Raw genomic sequence first — 14,582 nt, 5'->3', positions numbered from 1 at the left:
TGCAATCATGTTTAGTCATGCATCGCTTGTCATACCCATGGTGGCCAGGTTGTGTGTCTTATATGTTGTCATTGACATACAGCATTGGTCCAATGTGTGCCAGTGATGTGTCATGTTCGGGTTGGGAGGTTCAGGTCAGGAGTGTTTAGCTCTGCGTGCATTCTCCACTCACTGCCCATTCCCACCCAGGTGGAGTATGCATCTCCCCCCCATTCCCACCCAGGTGGAGTATGCATCCCCCCCCACATTCCCACCCAGGTGGAGTATGCATCCCAACACATCACAACCCCGAAGCACTGCCATGGGCCTGTCAGGCAACCCACCAAGCAGCCAGGCACGTGGTCCAGCATGTCGCTCCATGTGACAGGGTAGCATGGAGTTACGCATTACCGCAGCATCATGTGTCGATCCAGGATATCGGGCGCAGCAATGTGTGATGATCTTGCTGGTGTCACATACCATCTGCACATTGATGGAGTGGTATTGCTTGCGATTGCGGTACACCGCCTCTAGGACATGGGGGACTACCAATTCTACATGGGTGCAAACGAGGGCACCATCACAATTGGGCATGCCTGCTAGTGCATGGAAGCCTACTTTGGTGTCGACTATCTCCTGGGCAGTCCGTGGTAGGGATATGTGGGTGCTAATGTGCTTCAGGAGGGCATCCAGCACTTGGGTCAGCATGCGTGAAAATAGTGGTTGTGAAATGCCATGCAGCTGGCCCACTGTGTGCTGGTAGGTGCCTGTGGCCAGGAAGTGGAGCACAGACACCACCTTTAATAGCAGGGGGATGGCACTGCGTATTTCTATGAGGCTGACAATGTTGTTGTGTATCATGTCCACTATGGTGGTGATGGTGTCCTGGCCCAAGCGGTACAGGGTGTGGATTTGCCCAGGGGTTAGATTGAATGGACTGGGTATGATGCGAGGGATTGGTGGCTGCCTATGAGGTACTACTGGTACTACTGGCTGCACTGGTGTTAATTGCTGGCCCTCCTTCTCCTCCTGCGTCTCCTCTGTGCTGGCTGTTGCTGTGGCTGTTGTTGTTGTTGCTGTAGTTGTAGCAGTATAGGCATGTCCTCCAGCCCCATGATTGCAACAGCTAGTGGTATCATTTTGGTGTAGGAAGGGGTGTGGTGTGTGGGTGTACTCCTTTTATACTGGGACAGGCGCCATTGACTCCACCTGTGGTGATTGTGTGCACCTGTGGCAGTTGCCTTGATTGCAGATTGCTGTTTATGGGTGGTCCGCGATGCATGTAGGGCCGCCATGGTGCATGCCCTAATTACTGCCTTCGGGATGCTGGTAATTGCATGCCCGCGTGAGTTGTGATGTCCTCCTGTTACCGGCATCCCGGTATTTACTCTGCGAAGGGGCGCATGTACGTGCGCATGCCAGTATGAAGGGGCACGGTACGGGCGGTGGCGGTATTGGTGGGTTGTCGGGTCGGAATGCCCCGGTCATGGTAACGATGCCAGTATTACCATTCTGCCTTGCTTTTTTCATTACCTCCATTCTCGTAATGAGGCCCAATATTTGAGTATTGCTCCCAAGGTTAGGGCTACTGGTGACAGCTGAAGCATTACAGACATATTTACTATCCTAGGTGAATCGTGAGTGTTTTTGGAAGTTATTTAACGTTTTGAGGACACATTATTTACAGTTAAAGGATACAAGCATCAGAGCTGTTTCTGCTTCGAGCTTTAAAAGTTGTTTTTTGAGTTAATTTAATTTCATTTAGTCATTTGTATGACGTCTTTCACAATCGTTATGGTCCCAATGAGCTGTTGGTTGAACGTCCTCGGAGGGACTGAAGTCAGAAGTATGGGAAAGTTAGGAGTAGCTAGTATGCAGTGCCGGCCTTAAAAGAATAATTTGACCCCCTTCATCCCCTGCCGTGCCCCAGGAGAATTGGGGGGGCGCCATATGTTTATTTTCGGCGGTGGGAGAAGGCGTCCTTTTTAAATTAAATGCGCAAGTGGGAGCGAGTACATTTCACAACAATGGGGTGCTGCGGCTCCTTATTAAGATCATTATCTCCCCACTCCCGCACCAGAGCAGGGAGGTAATTATGTCAATAGGGTGGCAGCACCCTATTGCGGTTAAATGAGCCTGCTCGCACAAGTGCATTTAATTTAAAAAGGACACTTCTCCCCCAACGCCAACTCGGGGTAGCCCTTGAATGGCTTCCCCGAGCTTGCGCCCTGGGGGCATATGGCACCCCGCCCGCCCTGCTCTAAGGCCGGCCCTGCTAGTATGCAGGTGTGCATAATGGCCATTAAAGGTTATGAGGGCTTAACCGAGTCCCTGCTAGCCACCCATGTCTCGTTGGCATGTGTATGGGTGGAGTGAGGTACACTCGGGTAATGAGCTCGATTTTGGATGAAGAGAATTTGCATTGATGATCAGGATTTTTTTTTTTTAAAGAGATGGAATGGTAGTTAGCTTTAGAAGCCAAAGGTATTCCAACCACCCCATAGAAGCTGCTTGCAAAAAAGCCAAATCACAAAACAGAGATTAGCGCTTCCACGTAAGGGACAATAAATGAAATGGAAACATTTTCCCATCAGTTTGCCATACTACGTGATTTGTAGTATTAAATGCCCTAGGGCGACATTATATATTGGAGAAAAACTCGTCCAGTGACAGAGAGGATAAGTGTGCATACATCTAACATCAGATTATGTAATATGAAATCAGCAGGAATGGGTCCCAGTTGAAATATCAAGTACTTGACAGTGTGGAAAAATCTCCCAGAGGGTGATGTAGGCACAGTGTCGGATTGGCCCGTCGGCCGATCGGCCCGTGGCCGATACGAAATCCTTAGAGGCTGGCGAGGGGCCGGTTTCAAGCCCATGCCTGGGCCGGTCTCGCGCTGGCTCAGGGCTGCCTGCGGTGCTGATCTGCTCTGCATGATCAGGGCCTGCGGGCAGCAAGTCGGCGCGAGACTGACACCATGGCGCTGCTGCTAGGTGATTGTGAAGGAAGTGTTACTTTTTTACAAAACACTGGTAGTGGGTCGGGCTGGCCTCAGCCCGGCCCGCTACCAGTGTTTTGTAAAAAAGTAACAGATTCCTGCAACTGCTCGTCCTTGAAGGACCTGGGGCAGCAGCAGGCAGTCTGATGGAGGAGCCTGGAGGCCGCCTGCAGGGCTGGGCTTGGCCAGAGGCACGATAAATTGCTTTCAACTTTGCAGGAAGCAAGCAACACATTTCGTTGCACGCTACTTTGCAAATTTGAAAGCAACTAATATTGGCCATGGCCATTGAAAATGCGGCGAGACTCCGTGCCGCCACCACCCCTCACTCCCAGCCCAGGTCAGGATTGGAGCTGTAGCCTGCAGGAAGCTGCGCACAAATGAGGACCTTACCAGTGCCATGGGCGAGGTCGAGGCCCCTGTCTCCACACCACAGCAAGAGTCCCTCGACTCGTCTCCAGCAGTGCAGTAGAGGCCAGCCCAGGAGGGCACACAGGCACTCGGGCACGGGCGACCCCCCCAATCCTCCCTGCCCACACAGTCACCACCCCACAGCGTCAGCGGAGATGGAGAGACACCCCTGGCTGAGCTGAGGAGGTAAGAGTCACCGGCCGTAAATGCTGTTATGGGCGGTAAAATAGCTCAGCGGGTTGAGCGCTCACTGCTGCAATCTGAGCGTGATCTGCAGGTCGCAGGTTTGAATCCGGCAAGGCCAACACAGCCTTTCATCCTTCCGAGGTCGATAAATGAGTACCAGTTTTGGTTGGGTGATATTGTATGTAAGTATGTAAAGCGCTTTGGATTAAGGCGCTATATAAATAACACATCATTATCATTAATGTCCCCCCCACCTGTCTCACTTTGTATCTCTTAGCTCCACACCCTGATAACCAAAGCTCCATTCTTTGTTGCCCTTTCATTTTCTCCCACTGCCTCCCCTTCACCCTTTTTGATCACTACTCTTACAACTCTCTCTCCACCAGTGCCCACCACAGCATCATTAGATTCAAGGAGCAGCAAGCTATGCTGTTGGGGTGAAAGAGGAACATTCCTGCCATGCATGTGGGGCAAAAACATGAGATAGCGACCCGCAGGGCATGCTCCTACTCACTGCTTGCCATGATTGGGCGTTGCTGTGGAGAGTTGTGACTGGCAGCTAGGAGCAAGGAAAGACTACTATGGTTGGCCTCTAAATCTGGTTAATGGACAATGCAGATGAAATCGGATGTTTTTGTTTTTGATGATTTAGGCACATTGAAGTCTATGGAGGGGTCTTGGGTTTGACGTGAGGGTGTACATTGTCCAGGGCTGGTGACACCCACCCAAAGAGAGGGAATGGAGGTATGCACCACAGGGCATCGCAACTCTGCGTGATAAGTAGAGCGACAGACTGTGGCATGTTTTCCACACTGCATTCCACACTCTACTCTGCATGATTGTGGAGACGGGCACTTCCTTTTTTTTATGCTCAGACTCGAGCCCCATGTATCTGCAGTGCTGGATGGCAGTAGCTGCCGGTCTACGAGTTGGCTCATGAATTTCGCAGACCCCTCCAATTGATGATGGCCTGCAATGGAAAAACATCTAGCGTGGTCTACATCATACACACGAGGGAATGCTTGGGATAATTAGCAGTGGACTGGGGGTGGGGCCATTTACATCTCAAAGCAAATGTTCCACGTTGCTTTGGCACACCTTTGCTTGCTCATGTTGACTGTTTAGTAGTTTATTAAAAAAATACTCTTATCACAAATTTCGCCGTACTTGGAAAGCGCCTGTGTGTGAACTCATTTCCAGAAAATGTTTTGGGTCATTGGCTGTCAGGCTGTCCCATAAAAGGGCAAAGCTGACAGGACCACTGCGGTCACATACATTCATGTTTGTTGTTTGACGGGGTGGATTTGCACCGCGCAGGCACAAAGGGGGCCAGTGTGTTGCTGTTGGGTGGAGGGAGGGGGTTACCTACGCTGTAGTCCGAGTGTAACATTAGGAGACATTCCTGGATTTTCCTTACTGGGGGTTGTTGTGTTCGAAGCCTAAGGTGCCCTTCATTGTTATTTTTTGCAACACCCTGGCAACTCTGCCTTCTTTGGTGTTCGTTCGCTCGCCGGGGTGGATGGTCAGTGGGTTTCTGTGTGTGTCATCCATAAAAAATGTGATTTATTAAAAAGGCTCCTGAGTCCTCTCCCTTTCGCCTCCCCGTTGCTTCCATAGACAAGCTCCAGTTTCCTGATTTTTACATCCACTTAACACTAACACGAGACGCAGAGAGGAGTTGCTGAATGCATCATTGAGGGCACACATGTGTCCAACAGATGAGCTCTTCATGTATGTGGTTTGTGAACTATAAATAGTAAACACACTCCAGTATAATTGAGCCCAAGCAAGAAACATACCTTTTGAAAAAGAGCTCACATTTTTGCAAAAAACAGGCATTTTACATAATATTTTAAATTAGTGAATGTAATGATAACTGACGGCATACAGTATACACCATACGGACTACATGAGGGCCTGTTGCAGTGTTACGGATTGCTGCCCAACTGCCACTGCTAAAATGTGCCGATTTTTCAGAAATCATGCCATGTGTAGCTATTAACTAACCAAAAAAAAGTTCCATCCCAGTCAGTGTGGGGGATGAGAATGGAAGTAGCACATCGTACTATTTAGAATAATGCACAGTCAGATTTGTAATGCAGTATTACCGCAAACCATATTCCCCGCAATAGCCTATGAGGGGAATACCTGATGCTTGGTAATCAAGCAGTCAGTAACAAGAAAGCACTGCCTCTTTAGCTGTAGTCCCGTGAAGCCAGGATGCCTGAGTTCATACTCCAGCTTACATGTCAGTGTGATTGAACCTATGCAAAACACTTTGCTTCCATTGCCCCATTACTGAAAGAATAAAAAAAAAAGGTGCAACGGATGCACCTTCTTCAAATGCTGCCTGCCTCTTGGAAATGTGGAAATCCTTGTGCCTAAAAGCTTGTGCTCAGTGTAGAAATATTTGACCATGCACATCAAGTGGCCATTGACTAGTCTTCATTGTGCCGCAATGAATGCCTTGTTGTAATGTGTCTATCTTTCCTATCTGCATAGCATGCTGTTCAGGATGTTTGTTTGCATGTATGAGGTAACGAGTGCTCAGAGTATGGAATGTCCTGTGAGTGTGCTGCTTTCCCTATTTTGCCAACCTCTAATCTGAAGCCCGAAAAGTAGATGCACGCAGTCTTGAAATGCGGCCAAATTTGCACAGACTTGCAGATGAACTTAACTAGTCTGCTGTTAAATCTCAGTTACCAGTTTAATGGTATCCACTACATAACAATTGCTCAGTTTACTATTGCTGATTTGATAGCTCAGTGGGTTGAGCGCTTGCTACTGCGATGTGTGTGTGATCTGCAGGTTGCAGGTTCGAATCCCTGCAAGGCCATCTCAGACTTTCATCCTCTGAGATTGATAAATGAGTACCAACACAGGTTGGGTGATATTGTATGCATATTTGTTCTATAAAAAAGAGCTTAAGAGTAGGTGCTATACAATAACATATTATCATTTGGCCTTGGACGTCTGCTTGCATTGATGATGGTTTGAGGGCCACTTTTCTTGATGCAAGGGGTGGGCCACTTTTTGAGGTGACCTTGAAGGCTGGGCCACTTTTTTGAGGCGAGGGAGGGCCACTTTTTTTTGGGTGTCCGGGCCTATTTCTTGTTCCAGTCCGACCCTGTGTAGGCAGTGGTAGTCACCACAAAGAGAAATAGTTTGGCTTTTCCAATGCAATTAATTTTACCCCCATGGCTTGAAAGGGGAATGGGATTCCTGCTGTTGCAAGTGATGAGCCTTGTAAAACATGTGTGAGCAGGTTAACAATAGGTTTCGATAATTGAGCATTATGTGTTAGGTAGTACACCATAAGAATGTTTCAAAATATGGATCCCTTTAACACATTCACAGGTCGAGAGAGAGGACGGTTTGCACAGTTTAGGGGATGCATAGATTTCAGCTGAGAAGGGAAGGTTTCTTTGCATCAGAATTCAATGTGGCACCTTTGTTTGGAAAGCAGTTAACTTTGAGCATACAGAAAGTTGATGTAGTGTGGAGAAGTGTCACAATTTGCTCCCTTCACTCTCATTCCCACCACTATGGGGCATGCTTTGAGGTCCTTTCCCTACTGGACTTTCCTTCCTAACTTTATGACTCATTAGCACCCTGGGCAGGGGAGCCAGCCAATCAGATGGCTAGGAACGCAGGCTGACACAACCAGTGAAAGCCAGCATTCTGTGCCGCCTGATGGCCGGCTCCCCCACCCACCATCTTCCCCACACAGACTCCACTTTTTAAATTTAAAATCCCTCCCCTCAACCCCACTTACCTGTTTGCTGCAGCAGCGGGACTCACTGCCGCAGCTGCTGCTCCTCCTGTCCCTGCTCTGGCCGCCATGGAGCCCGGCCTTCCTATTCCACGGTAGCTATGTGGGTAGAGTATTTTTTCTCCATGATCCGGCGTCCTGTGCTGGAAAGAAAATACTTTCTATTTAAATAAATAAATAAATAAAAAAATTGCACCCGAGTGGCAGAAAGAGTGCGCATTTCATACAAGAGTGCCCAATGAGAGGGATCGCTGGATGTGATCAGTGCATGCTGTACCCAGGTTTGGGCGTGCACAGTGAGGAGGATCGGGCTGCAGCAGTGTTGGGCAACATATTGATTTACTTACTCAAAGTTTCTTTTAGAAGGGCATTTCAAGCTCAGGTTGAAATACTCACATGGCCTACAAAGATGGATCAGAGCAGGGAGAGTGGCGTGAAGTGAGTCAGGGAAAGCTGATTACAGATGGAAAGAGTGATCTCACTGCAAGTTTTATAAAGATACTAGGAGAGTCTCTGGTACAGGCAGTCTCCAAGGAGTAAAGCCCTTTCAGTAAAGCCCACGTTGGGAGTCAAAAAGAAAAATCCCCTTCAGGAGAGGATGGAGGTCGCTACTGGGCAAGACAACTCAGAGGAGTGCTGGTAAGGGCAAGGTACATCCTCTAGACACCCCAAACAAGGTGTTGATGAGCAAGGGAGAAGCAAAACCTGGAAGATATTAGTCTTTTCTACTCTCCTGGGTACTCATGAAGGGGTCAAAAGGAAGCCCCAGGAGGCAGCTGATGCATTCGACAAACTGAAGAATGCTTTCTGCCTCAAGTCAGCTTTGCCCAGCCTCAGACCCCCTTCCTGACAGGCAAGAAATGTAGGGGATACTGATACATCAGTGGAGGATAATGATGATGATGGCAATGCAGATGATGATGTGCAGGATGATGATAGGGAAGATGACATAATTGACTTAAAGGGCAGCAACAACCCAGTGATAAATTCCAGCACTGTGGGGAAAGTACCAGAGGCCGCAGAGGACTGGTCAAATATGTTTGAGCCGGACAGTATCCGGCACCCCAGGTCCACAGACTGGCTGCCTTCATCAAGGGTGGCACTATATATGGCACAGAAGATAAGGTAGCTGTTGGAAAAACAGAAGGTTTTGAACGAGGGTAGAATGCCCTAGGCCACAGTTACCTGGCAACGTAGCCGATAACCAGAGTTGGATCCGAATATGACCACATTCAGAACAAAGACGGTTAAGGACATTCAGAAAGGCATCGATAGGTCATGGACTGGATGCCATGACAGTATTTTGTATTTGGCACATCCTATAACCAAGATAATGGAACTCGCAATAAGATAAGATAATGGACTATGCAATGTTTTGTTATAATTGTTTGTTCTAATACATTTCTTAATGAAGGGAGCTTTAACATTCATCATGGAGTTAATATTAATGAAATAATCTTTGACTAGTCGGTCTAATGACTGTTTATGGGCAGTTGTGTTAATGCACTCGTGCAGGTCATCAGCCAGATTATCGACGGTCAGTAGCTGGGGATTCCAGAAGAGGATTTCATGTGTGGGGAGGTTTAAAATCGGGTTTTCCAAAACCAAGTTGAAACAGATTAAAAAGTGATCTGGCCAACACATGGGAGCTTCGAATAGTGGGGTTTGATGAAAGATTTCTTACTAGAACCCGATCTAGAGTACAGCCCTTGCGATGAGTGCCACCACTAAAAATTTGATTAGAGTTAAGGCCTTGAAGTATTGATTCTGAAGTGGGAGAATGGAAGAACAGGCTCCCGTCCTTCACCTCTCGCGCTTGGCCTAGAGGGTCACGGCCCAGACACCCGCCGCGAGAAGAGTTTGTCCATTTACCAGACGACCAGGTACCCTGGTACAGGAACATACGGATGTGTCCACCTGCCTGCCCAACAGCCCGCACTGGCCATGCCGACCCCTGCGGCTCGGATCAGCTAGACTAAAACCACACGTCGATAGAGATGCCATGACGACCTAGACAACGGGAAGCACATCTGTACAAGTATACACACTTAACATTTCCACACCAATCTACACGAAGAACATACTCAGTGCTCTGACGTAGGCGACAGGCATATTCACGGACGTGCATCTTTATTATTTTTACATAGGCTTTCAGAATGCAGAAACGCAAGATGCATCATGAACTCATCTATAACGCTTGCTCACGCTTCCCTTGAAACCCGTTACCACCATGAGAGGTATACTGGAAACACGATACTGGTCATGGAAATGTATGCTACTATAATCTAAAGCACCTATGAACCAAACAGACTACTTAAGCACCAGGCCCGAGTAGGCCGCAAACAAGAGCTCCCGTGGACATTAACAAAGCAAGAGTCAGGTTGCTGATCCTGCAGAAAGAACCCGATGGAGCAACCAGCCAAGGTCGCAATGTTGCAAGCCCACATCCAAGAACAAATCATCAAAGGCACGATGTTGCAACCTCGCACTCCGCGTACCAACGTTAAAGTCATATCTACAAATTAAACCAGACACACAGTGGAAAAGCAATATTAATTGTGCAGAATTCTGCCTCAAACACGGTCCCGCCTCACGTGACCAAGCCGAATCTGACGAGATGCCAAAACCCAGGAGAGAAAAGGCGTCTGGGTCCCTCGCTACGAGACACAGGCCGAGACACTTGAAAGGCTCAATGGACACCTGCTACAGTGGGAGCGGTCAGCCTTCCACCTATGAATAAATCCTCACATTGTCTGCACGTACCCATATTGAAACATTGTTGCAAACACAGGTACACCGAGAGCTGGGAACAACGGTGGTCCCAGGCTGGGGAGCTCACGGATGCACCAATCAGAACATGGGGCTCTTATCTCAGACGTCAGTAACACTAGCCAATCCTCAGGAGCCTTCATGTAACAATTCTTATGTATCCAATTATAGGGACAACCCAGATATACCACCTGACTACACCTTGTCCACTAATATCATTCTCTATATGTGTACTATACTAACCCTACCACTCGAGCAACCAATTAAGAGTGGCGATAGGTTTTTTGTTAACTTTCTGAAGTGACGCAAGTAGCGCGTCATAATGCAGTAAAAAGGGCCTGCGAGCCCCACGATTATGTGTGTGTCAGGACGGACGCGTACGCTCCTTGACCCATCCCTGCCGTTTTGTGCAAATAAACAGCAGAGTCGCCTTGCTCCTTGTGTGTGTCTCATACTCTATCTCATCTGGGATATACGGGAGGAGTTGGGGCCTCCCTGCCCGGAGGTCTGCGGACGGCCCGGCCGACCCCGGCAGAATTTCCCCCCGACAAGTTGGAGGCACTGCTGAGATCTGTTTAAGATCAACTTTTATTTTTAGTTTTTCCAGGCACTCCCGTTGCGAGGAGGCCCGGCGGCGCGGCCCCCTCTGCCGTTGCCCCCTTCTGAGGACTACAGGACCATCGCGGAGCCGCGAGAAGACCGGACAGCGCAATCCGGATATTGGCCCTCGGGAGCCGGTTGAGAAGTATCCCGCCCGCGGTCAGCGAGTGTCCAGACGTGGTCCAGACGAGGGGAGGTGGCGAGCCGCTTGGAGGGTGCACGCAGTCGAGTGGCCCTGCATCGAGAGAACTTGGTGAGCATGACACGCACAACAAGCAATGCGAAATTGTGAGGGAGGGGGAGGGAGTAAATAAGGGAGGGGGGAGGTATTGTACAGATGTGCGGCGAAGGTTTAACTGAGTGTTGCTAATGGAATGAATGGTAGGAAAACGAGTGCGAGAACAGTAGGCTAACGTTACGCGAAAGAGGGGGGCGGGGCACGAAAACATCACGTGCAGCCGCTCGTAAGACCCTGATGGTCTAAATTGCGACTAAGTGTGAGGGTGGGTGTGTGTGGTTTCCTACGACTTGACATTTATTGATCAATGAGTAGATGAGGTTCCCTATTGTTCGAGCAAGAAACTCGATAGGTAGATGACGTTTCCCTGTGGGCGGTAGCTAGTTACATAGTTGCCCAAAACGGAAGATAATTGGCTGGTTAAGCCCTCCTGTTAAGGGGCGTATCACACGCGAGGCGACGCAGCGTGCGCAGTCCGGTTATATTATTGATGAGATTACCTTGTTCCAGGAGAGACAGGAAGACAGCTGTAGGGTTAGCGGGGTAGATTGCAAGTGTATTTTGAACTTAAAAAACATAACAAGAATATACCAGTAGCTCGAAGAAATCGGTGACGTCACCAGTAGGGATTTAATAGGATATCGCGAGCACAAGGAATTTTGGGTTTGAGAGTGGTGGGGAAGAGAAGCATGATAAAGGAGCTGGTACGGAGATAATCTATAAACCAGTGGATCGAAGGGCGTGGCTGCGCACGGAGAACGCCGGCCACGGCAAGTGTAAACGGGGGAGGAGAACGGAGAAACAGGACGACTGTATAAGATCATCGTAAGGGGTACGCAGCCGCAGGGGGCTGCGTGCGCTTCGGCCGCAGGGGGCCGTAGGGGAAGGAATATAATATAACATCATATTTATTATTATTGCATAATTTGTCAAAAGGAGTGTCGAAAGTCCCCACACTTGCGGGGCGAGGTAAGCAATACAAGGTTGTATATCGTAACCTGCTAGTAAGGGGAAGGGTAACAAGGGGAGTGAATTCATGTCATACGGGAGAGGGTCGGGAGGGTGGGGGAACACCCTCACTACCCCACTACAGCACATATGCACCACACTGCCACCACGTAGGGAGAAGTTAATTAAGTACAGCATAGAGTGGACCCAGGGGACAGATAACAAAATGTTAACACCATGGCCGCCTAATGGTAGTTTCGATCCATATGCCCAACATTCACTACTGAACCATCTGCACAATACATACAAGGGGAAGAAGTTGGCAAACCATGTGGAGGTGTTTAACTTATGGAGGATGTTCCAGGGGTCTCGACCAGGACCAAATGGAATGTTCACTATGGGGGAAACACCGGAAGAAAAGGAGATTAAGAAAGAAGGAACGGGTGGGGAAAAGGAGTGCGAAAGCACAAAGAATACGGGGAACGAAAGACAGGGAGGAGAAAAGATTGATAAATCAGACGACATAAAAAAGGAACCGAGCAATGGGATACCCATAACACCGGGAGTGAAAATAGAGGGAGGAGGGTTGTACCCTTTAAGAGAATTAGGAGAAATAGCAGGACAGTTAAGGGCGGCTGAAGGATACTCAAACCCGGCATACAGCCCTCCACCATATGTGGCTCATGGGAAGATACCAATGGGGGACAGGAGGATTAGAGAAGAGCAGACTGTAGAGATAGGAAACAATGAGTGGATAGCTGCACAGATATTGTTGAAATTACGAGGCTCACTAACTGGAGAAGAAAGGGAGGCGGTAAGGAGAACAAACGAGGATAGTGCCAGAGAGAGTGAAATGAGGGGAGAGGAGCTACTACGGCAGAAGGAAGAGATTTTGGAGGAAAGATTAGCAGAGCTAAGGGATGAGCAGAATGAACTGATCAAACAACTTGAGCGGGAGGAAAGAGAGAGAGTGAGGAAAAGGAAAGAAGGTAAGGACGAATTGGAAAAATTAAGGGAACGAAGTGAGGAACAAAAGAGAGAAGCTGAAAGGGTAAAAGGAGCAGCAGATAGGGTATCAAGAGCAGTGCTGAGAGAGAAGAAGAAGGAAGAAGAAGAAAAGGAAAAAGAAATGGAAATATGGAGGAGGAGGATAATATCAGAGGCAACTAAGAAATATGAAGAGGGGAAGGTAATAGAGAGTATAGTAGAAAGAGAAAGGGTGAAATGGGAAAGGAAGAAAGAGGATGAAAGGATATTGGAACAGATGAGCAACGAAGTAATGGAGGAGTTGAAAAGGAAAAGGGAGGAAAATAATAGGGAAATGGAGGAGAGGAGTGAAGGAGGAAGAGAAGAGAGGGGTTGGGAGAGTGAAAGATGGGGAGATGTATATAAAAGTAGAGAGGTAGCAACAACATCAGCACAAAGGGGAACAGTTGGTAACAACGGAAAGGGAGAAAGAGACCTAATAGACTTAAAAACAGTAACAATAAAAGGAAAAAAGGCAGAGTGGGGGGTGCCATTTATGAATGATTTTTGCAGTGAGGAGGAAGGAGGAGTGGAGAAGGATGGAAGGAAGAGTCAAAGGGAAAGCTTAGATAAACTATACCTTACTAGAACAAACGTAGATTCGCCCTGGATGAGCAGAAGATGGGAGGAGCTGGAGAGAAGTAAGGAGGAAGTGAAAAGAATAGGGGAAACACAAACCAATGAAACCACGCCACCCACATCACCATCGCACCCTCCCACGTCACGCCCTACATGTTCAACTACCGCGCGCTCTCTGCACAGAATAAAGCTCGCGCCCTTCATGAATGAACTTACACCTTATGCATGTCGGCTTAGGGACCTCCCTAGTCGCAGGCAAGACAGACAAATAAACATACCCATATTGAAGACAGGAAATGATGAAAAAAGGGGAAAGGAAGAAGAGGGAGGTAGGAGCAGAGGTAGTAAGGAAGAATTTGAAGTAGTAAAAGAAATGGGGGAAGAGGAGGGGTGTGAAGACTCAACACTATGGAGCGTAAAGGGTGACATAAGACATAATTTAATGCCACTGCTGGAGAGAGGAGGGGTTAGACCACAGTATGTACCTTGGAAACATACGGATAAGGAAAATATAAAATGTAGGCTCCCATCACTAAGTGGAGGTGCGGGTAAGTGGATATATGAAATGGAAAAACACACCGCAGGACAGAAACTAGCAGTAGGAGATGTGAAGGGCCTGTTAATATCAATATTAGGGGATAGAGCGGATGACATTTGGAAAAGAGCGGGATTCCATGGGGTAACAATAACGAACACATCGCATGATGGGGCACCATTTGCAAACTGCAGACATGCGCTATGGCAGGCACTGAGAGTGCAATACCCAGACACATCAGACATAGGAGCCATTACTTCCCGTAAGATGGGTGAAAATGAGGATCCTGTTGATTATATCCAGGATGTTCAAGAGAAGTGGCGCATGGAAACTAGAGAACAATGGGACAAAACACCAGCCATATTTTATCATATACTAGTACAAGGGCTCCCAGAAGGAGTTCAAAAACAACTAAAGAAAGTAGTGGGGATGGAAGCAAAACCATGGCCAGAAATACAACTGACTATAGTACATCACTGCAGAACATGGCAAGGAAAAATGAAACAAAAGGAAGAGGATAGGAAAACAGAAGAGGCCA

Source organism: Ambystoma mexicanum, chromosome 8 (assembly GCF_040938575.1).
Source record: "Ambystoma mexicanum isolate Mex_15411 chromosome 8, UKY_AmexF1_1, whole genome shotgun sequence".
NCBI classification, from domain to species: domain Eukaryota; kingdom Metazoa; phylum Chordata; class Amphibia; order Caudata; family Ambystomatidae; genus Ambystoma; species Ambystoma mexicanum.
Note: the sequence above shows the minus strand (reverse complement) of the source record.